Source organism: Protomyctophum bolini, assembly GCF_963924005.1.
Source record: "Protomyctophum bolini genome assembly, chromosome: 7".
Lineage (NCBI taxonomy): Eukaryota > Metazoa > Chordata > Actinopteri > Myctophiformes > Myctophidae > Protomyctophum > Protomyctophum bolini.
The window spans coordinates 34,968,812-34,977,521 of record NC_137868.1 but is presented as its reverse complement, the minus strand read 5'-3'; positions in this window follow the sequence as shown (position 1 = coordinate 34,977,521).

The following is an 8,710-nucleotide window of genomic DNA, read 5'->3' as shown; positions in this document are numbered from 1 at the left end:
ACACACACACACACACACACACACACACACACATCAATTGGACTGCACAGTCACAGGCACTGGCACAAACGCAACCCAAAGTAAGGAATGTACGAGTAATGTACAGAAATGTGTTTTATAACCAGCAGATGTGGAATAGTGTATAGCGATTTGCGTGATGTATTGATAAAATGTGTACAAATACTATAAAGAAATATGTTTTGCCTTCGGCCTGGTGGAGTCTGGAGACGAATACAAATAAATACATTAATTCATGAAAGGCAGCAGATTTTGAGTAAATTAAATTACTTGATTCCAAATTATGCAGGTAACTATGTGCCACTGTGAAACAGTCTGACTTGAGTATACCATATCTCTATGGTCCACACTGCATACTGACATACGTTTGCATATAGGCTTGAGTCTAGACACTTGCTCTAGTGACAAGATATTATACACTTCATCATTTAAAAGATGGCACTGCATTGAGGTAAATTATTAAAATTTCATGGGCTTTAACATAATCCAGCACTGATCTGTTTCAAGTATCGGCCTTTCTCTCACTTAAAGTCAGTACCAGTATAAGGCCCTCTGGACTGAAATGCTGCCCAACCTCCGTGTTTCTTTTGATGGTATAAAATGCCTTTGCCTTGCCTCTCAGGTCGCTCACAGCGTGTTGCTGATGTTCCATTGTGATGAAGTCAATGAAGGCGCTTCTTCACTGACTCTGGTGCAGTGTGGACTCTCTCCACACTGCACCAGAGTAATCGGGTCCAGAATCTGCCTCCATCGCCACCTGACGACCCACAAGGACCAAGAAGGAGGACAGTCATACTCGGATACAAGTGACCATAAAATCCACCTCTGTAGAAAGCTGACGACTGTTGAGTGGAATGGAATGGAAACAGCGAAACACAGCTGCATGGTTTCAGTGTAGATTTTAATCATTGTGTTTAATCATTGTTAATCATAGCCTATAGCCTACTATAGGCTATAGTAGGCCTATGCATTCCACAGAAATTAGTAGGATAATTTAAAAGTTGTATATTAGCCACTATACAATTAGAATTGCCTATATTTGGAATCAAGTTAATTTAATTTACTCAAAATCTGCTGCCTTTTATGAATTTGAATGTATTTATTTGTATTGTCTTCACCAGGCCGAAGGCATGGGGAGAGCTATAGTATGTTTTGCACTCTGTCCCAATTCTGCAATCTCTGACACCGTCCGATGGCAAACTGTGCACATGCACACCCTGAATGCAGACAACGAAACTCTGCCCCAATTTCTTCACAATGCCCTGTTATAGTGCCACCATGAGTTAGATTTTTTCAAAACACATTTCCTTATATTATTAGTACCTATGTTCCCCAGGGATACATGGGGAACATAGAACCTTTATAGGTAAATGGGGAACATAGAACCTTTTTTAGTATCCCAGTTGATGATGTCACTGGTAGGCGGACATCTGAACTGTCCACAGCCACCTCCTATGGTTGAGTGGGGAACATAGAACCTTTTTTGGTTGAGTGCAGTCTGCAGAGCTGGTGCTGTGTCATTAGTCAGAAGGTTCATTGTTCCGACAGTTTTTTGTGACATAGCTCTGTTAGTGTTCTGTGCTGTTTACACATGATGCTTGCTGTAGCCTATACCCCTAACCCCACCAAATACAACTGCATGCTTTCTCCAGTTTTTCTTAAATTGTATTTGTTTTTTGACACTTGCCATGGCAACTTAAAAAATACTCTAGTAAAGTAAAAATATATCTAAAAAGTTTACTACAGTAGGCTACTCGAGTATGTGACAGAGCAGCCTCTGTCAGAGTAATATAACAATACACATTCATTTTATTGTCTCTGTATGGTATGTGTAACAGGTTGATTCTCAGTCCCACAGAAGGTGCACATTCTGCTGTGACATGTGAATTAATATACTTGTGTTTATCTATGCAGATGCTGTAATTGGGAAGCTGCCTTGATGGCCTGAAGAGAGCTCGGATTGCTTGTGTTGTTAAATGCCTTGTGATTAGCTGACTGCTTAGCCAGGGGTGGAGTCGGCAGTCTATATATAGAGGGGAAATGGCTCAGTACTAGAGATGGTGCTGCCATGGGGAGAGGTTGACAGTAGTACCTCTCTGTGCAAGTTCAGATGAGTTATGTTGTTTCAGTTGTTTTGAGTTTTTCTTTTCTTTACTTATTTCACTTATGTTGTCCAGGCCTGGAAGACATTAAAACTTTATTTATCACCTGCAAGTCTGCCTCATGTCCAATCTGTTATTTTTATGGTTTTATTACTGACAAACAGCTGATCCACAATCCCACTTGGTAACAGAGTAAACTGTGTTTGTTTACACCAGCTGATGTTAATTTGTGTGTGTGTGTGTGTGTGTGTGTGTGTGTGTGTGTGTGTGTGTGTGTGTGTGTGTGTGTGTGTGTGTGTGTGTGTGTGTGTGTGTGTGTGTGTGTGTGTGTGTGTGTGTGTGTGTGTGTGTGTGTGTGTGTGTGTGTGTGTGTGTGTGTGTGTGTGTGTGTGTGTGTGTGTGTGTGTGTGTGTGTGTGTGTGTGTGTGTGTGTGTGTGTGTGTGTGTGTGTGTGTGTGTGTGTGTGTGTGTGTGTGTGTGTGTGTGTGTGTGTGTGTGTGTGTGTGTGTGTGTGTGTGTGTGTGTGTGTGTGTGTGTGTGTGTGTGTGTGTGTGTGTGTGTGTGTGTGTGTGTGTGTGAGATTTGCATGTCAATGTTCAGCTCCGCCCTCCAGAGTCAGCTGAGACAATAGAAGGTTCAGTTCAGTTCAGAGAGTGCCGGAACAAACACAACTTCCAGACAGTGAGGGAGGACAGACTGTCTTTCCACAGCTACAGGAGGGAATACTATAACCAGGAGACTGTTGCTGACTGTCAGATGAATGGACTTTAACAAGAACCAGGATTCACTGTGAAAGTCAACTTCAGGGAAGTGAGGGGACATTGTATCTGGAGCAGGGAGTGTTTCTACCACTGACTGGCTGATTTCCTGTCTTGATCAGAGTGATTGTAGCTTCACAGAGAGACACAATGGCATCTCAGTCGTGTCTTTCAGAAGAAGACTTTTCCTGTACTGTGTGTTTGGACATTTTCAAAGATCCTGTTGTCCTGCTATGCGGTCACAGCTTCTGCAAAGGTTGTCTGCAGACATGGTGGGGAGAGAAGCAAATCAAGGAATGTCCAGTTTGTAAGAAAATCTCTTCAATGGATCATCCACCCCGTAACCTGGCTCTGAAGAAGTTGTGTGAGGCCTTTCTACAGGATAGACGTCAGCATGCTGAGAAATGTACAAACTACAGTTCCAGACCTATCGCTGCACTGGACTACAAGAAGGAGGACCTCCAGAAATGTCAGGAGACTATTCAGAAGAAACTGAAGGTATTTAATGCAGTCAGGCAGAAATGTGTCCAAACAGCAGCATACATTAAAGTCCAGGCCCAGAGCACAAAAGGGGAGATCAAGGAACAATTTCAAAAGCTCTGTCAGTTTCTACATGAGGAAGAGGAGGCTAGCATCATTGCACTGAGAGAGGAAGAGGAACTGTGGCTCAAGAGGTAGAGCAGGTCGTCCAATGATCCATGGGTCGGCGGTTCGAATCCCGGCTCCTCCTGGCTTAGGCTACATGTCGAAGTGTCCTTGGGCAAGACACTGAACCCCAAATTGCTCCCGATGTGCTGGTTGGTACCTTACATGGCTTCCGCCGCAATCGGTGTATGAATGTGTGTGTGAATGTAATGCACAATCTATGTAAAGCGCCTTGGATAAAGGCGCTATATAAATTCACCATTTACCATTTAACACAAGAGTCAGTTGATGAAGGAGAGACTTGAGGGCCTGCGCCGAAATATATCATACATTTCAAACACAAGCAGAGCCATCCAGACACAGCTGAGAGCTGCATGAACACGGCGAATTCCGAGACAGCTCATTCCTACAGGATGACTACAAGATGACGTTGGAAAAATGTGAAAGAATCCAGTGTGCAGCTTTTGGGCCCACACATCTGCCCCCAGGAGCACTGATAGATGTGGCCAAACACCTGGGCAACTTGGCTTACAGAGTCTGGGACAAGATGAACGACATTGTATTCTGGACTCCTGTCATCCTGGACCCCAACACTGCCTATCCAGAGCCCCTCATGCTGTCTGATGATCTGACCAGTGTGAATAGGTCCTCTCGGCTTGATTATCCATTCATGGAGCAGGTTCCTGACATCCCAGAGAGGATGAACCGGTGGAACTGGGTACTGGGCTCTGAGGGCATTGACTCAGGGTATCGCAGCTGGGACGTTGAGGTTGGACAAGGCAATTTCTGGCAACTGGGTGTGTGGCAGTCTTTTCATAGGCAGGGAAATGTACGGGGTAAATTCTGGGGAATAGCCGCCGACGATTTCTCACTAGGTGCAATCACACTGGGGTCACACACTATTAGACTCAGAGGAATACCGGTTCCCTGGAGGATCAGAGTCCACCTGGACTGGGACAGAGGAATGCTGTCATTCTCCGATCTTGATGCTAACACACACATATACATTCACACTCACTGACACTTTCACTGAGACACTCTTTCCATTCGTTAATTCTACTCGCACTACCCTGAAGATTTTACCACGTAAAATGTCTGTACATGTGTCTGAATATAATTGAATATAAAAGACAAACCAAAATTATGTTGGTGAAGAAAGATTATATTCAGTTACTTGTCGTTCCAGGTAGCATGGTAGTGGGATTTCACAGTTCTAGGCCTAGTTCTTTTTTTTTAAGTATTTGTTTTAAAGGTACATTATGTCTTGTTTTAGCATAAAGGAATATTAGATTCCTGGACTTTTCTGGACTTTTAATTTTCCAAGTCTAATCACTACAACATAATTAAGCTATTTGATAGATTTATTTTGATCTGACTGATCAAACAATTGAGACATCTAATGGAATGGAATCATGTTTTATTCAAATAAATCTATTGTGTGATTTGAGTTCAGTTGTTCTGTTTTATTAATGTAACACTGATGTTTTTAAAATCTCACGCAGTCAGTCCAAATTGTGACTACCGGTATAATATATTAAAGCACAGTAAAACAAAGTTTGTCCCAATTAGACCTCCCCTGAAATATGTCAGGGCCCCCAAGTGAGAGCGTACAAATGGAATCCATGTGTCGTGAGTGGTTTCGCTGTACCTGTGGATTGATTGAACAGATACATCTCAAAAGTATTTGACAAATACTGACCCTATTGGCTCTAAATATAGAGAATAATACATAGTGGCAGAATACCTGCATACTCCTACTGTCGGTGACTGATCTTCCAAAACTGATCTTAACAGCCAGTTTTTCATAGTTGTAAGTAAATTGTATTTATAGAGCACATTTCATAGACATCATAGTCACAAAGTGCTTCACAACAAAAAAGCTAAACATGTCAATAACAATAGTAATATTAATAAGAATAAAGCAAAGAAAAACAGAGCAAACGGCACAGGTAAAAACCAAGAAATCAATACAGCACTATGTTGCAAAGGCCTGTCTAAAAAGATGTGTCTTTAAATGTTTTTAAAAAGGGCCACAGAGGCCACAGATTTTGGTGGTCTGGGAGGTCGTTCCATAGCCTGGGGGCGAAACAGAACTATAAAAGGCTCCATCACCTTTAGTTTTGTGGATGGAACGACCAGCAGGGCTTGGGATGAGGACTTCAGAGACCTAAATCTAGGAACATATGGGTGGAGTATGTCACAAATATATGGGGGTGCCTGGCCATACTTTGGCCAAAAAGTACCGTTTATGTGGTGGGGGGCTCAGAGTGCTTCCACTAAGGAAAGTAGGCTTTCTAATGACACAACCCGCCTTTGTTTTGGTTAGCAGCAAAATCTTTACGCTAAAGACGAGAGGCTGGTCTGCAAACTCTGCATTCATGCGACCCCTGGAAGTCGAGAGTAACATAGCTCTAAATGCAACGCATTAGAGCAGGGGTGGGAAACTATGACGATGGCGAGGGCCAATACATTGCCACACTCACTCCAGAGGGCCACGTGCATATTACTGTTGTAGAAAAAATAGCCGATCTACAAGCACAAAACACATTGCGACACATTTTTGAGCTTGTAGATCTTCTTTGCTATATTTGAATTGAAAACCTGAAAAATATTTTTACTATTTTTAATGGTATCCTGAAAAGGAACCTTTTTATTGAATTTCAAATGTATTTACCGGTAGTTAGTTATGTTAACTTTATGAACTGTTAACATTGGACACAAAAAGACAAACATTTTAATACTAGTCATGAAGCACTAGTCATTTAATACTAGTCATGAAGACGAAGTAGCCTAATTAAAGTGGGTTGGAATTGTAAAAGCTGAATTGAAATCAATATATCAGTATTCTGATATTAACATGCAGGCCGCATTAAGTGAAGGTGGGGGCCGCATGTGGACCCCGGCCGCCAGTTGCCCACCCCTACATTAGAGCTATGGACCAGAGCTAGATCAAAAGAGATTCTATATACATGTAGAATCTCTTTGGCTAGATGCTGTATGGCCTATGCACACAACTTACAAATATCAAAAAACAGAAAAAACTTGTTTGTCTACTCAATTTCTAAGATCCCCTGACCCACATGTCTTGTTATTTGAGTTTAGTTGTTTAGTATACCGTTTTAACCAACATTAAATCAATCAGAGGCAATCTAGTAAAACACTAATGTTTAACATTGATGTTTTCCTCATCAAGTCAAGTCAGTCTAACAAAAGTTATTGATGGACCAGAGAGAGTGAACAAACACAGAGAGACAGAGAGGCATTCTATCAGCCGTTTGTTCATTCTCACAAACAACACAAATTTCATTCAAATATGAATGAATGATCTCGTTTTAAAAACGCCATTGACAATGAAGGGAAAATGTACGTCACCTTGTCCCATAACACAAACATTAAATCCCATTAACAATAAAGATAATTTAATGTTTGTTTTGACACCATTTGTTTTACATCATCATTACATTACATCACATAATCACCTCTACTCCTCGATGTTGTAAGATGATAAGAGCGCCCCTCACTTCACACGGGTGAAGGTTAATTGGGCTGTTTTTCTACTTACTTTTGTGAGCTTGTAGATATATATTTTTCTCCTCATTTCTGGGCCCCTACATGTGTTTGATAATTTGATTTATTGATGTATGGATAAATTAACACTAGATTTTATTTTACTGTGAACTTGTGGATTGAACAAGATGATTTTTTGATTCATTTGATTGACAAAAACAAACAATATTGAGCTACAGAGATTGTTTTCCTTCTAGTTCTATGAGCCACTTTATATGTCCCATTGTGGTTTTGATTATGAAACAATGAATCCCATCCACATGGTGGAGCTGTGGAGCTGAATATCTTGAGTGAGTGAAGTGAAACAAATTCAAACTAAAAGGTTCTGAAACTTGGTGTTTTGTATGTCTGTGTCACTTCACAAGTTCACATTGGCAACCTGATCATATTTAAGGGTCATCTCGGGCACTTATTGTAGTCCTAGGAGTTCACACATTAAATGTTATACCATATCTCTCAACCACAAGTGAATCTGGCCGTGTATGGTTGAAAAGGCCTCTGTCAAGTTGTTCAAAAAAGACCCCATTGACATAACATTGATGATGGCCTTTGACCTTTACTGAGCCCTTACTTTTAAACCACACACACACACACACACACACACACACACACACACACACACACACACACACACACACACACACACACACACACACACACACACACACACACACACACACACACATCACACACATCACACACATCACTTGCTGCAGGGGCCCACCTCTCAATCAGCCCCTCATGTGACAAACTCATGGGACAGCACAGTCACAGTAATAGAGTCACAGACTAAGGTTCTGTGACCATCCTCTGGCAAGGATGTTTTGATGATTGATTTGACCTCCATGGACCCTTTATAAAAGATTTAGCCCCCAGGACCCTCGCTAAAATCCTGGCATTTTTTTGCTAGAGAGCCAAATTCAAAATGAACTTTTGATCTAGATGACCAAGAATCATGTATGAAGACACAAGTCAACCATGAGGATTCCAAATCTGACACAATTTTAATCATAAGGCCCCGGAATTCAAGATGGCAGTGAAAACATTACTTTTGAATAAGAAAGCAATCTATATGGGGGTTGTAATTTTTACAGACACAAAACACAGATACCAGTATCGCCCTCTGGACTGAAATGTTGCCCACCGTGTTTCTTTTGATGGCATAAAATGCCCTTCTTGCCCCTGCCATACACCACTGACTTTGATAAAGCGAGCGAAAGGCTGCAATTAAGTTATAGTGGCGACTCAAGTAAATGTACTTGGTTACTGGATACTGGTATGGTATGGTATGCAGGATGTGTTGGATCAGATATAGCTGGCTACTATACATACCTGGGTGGGTTGGATTTGCTGGGTATGGGAGGAAATCATCTGTAGCCTATGGTCATTGTGGATGGTATCTTTTCTCCTCTCTATTCTACTCTGTTATTTTTGTTATTTTGTTTAGTTTTTTTTACATTATCTACTGAGTCTACTTCGTCACATACTACACTACTACAGTATCATACAAAAGTAGCAAGAATAGCCAATCTATAAACTCACACTGCTGCATTCAGTGCATTGTGCTCTTTTTTATTTGAATCCTGAACATAATATGAGGTTTCCACCCTACAGTTTTTT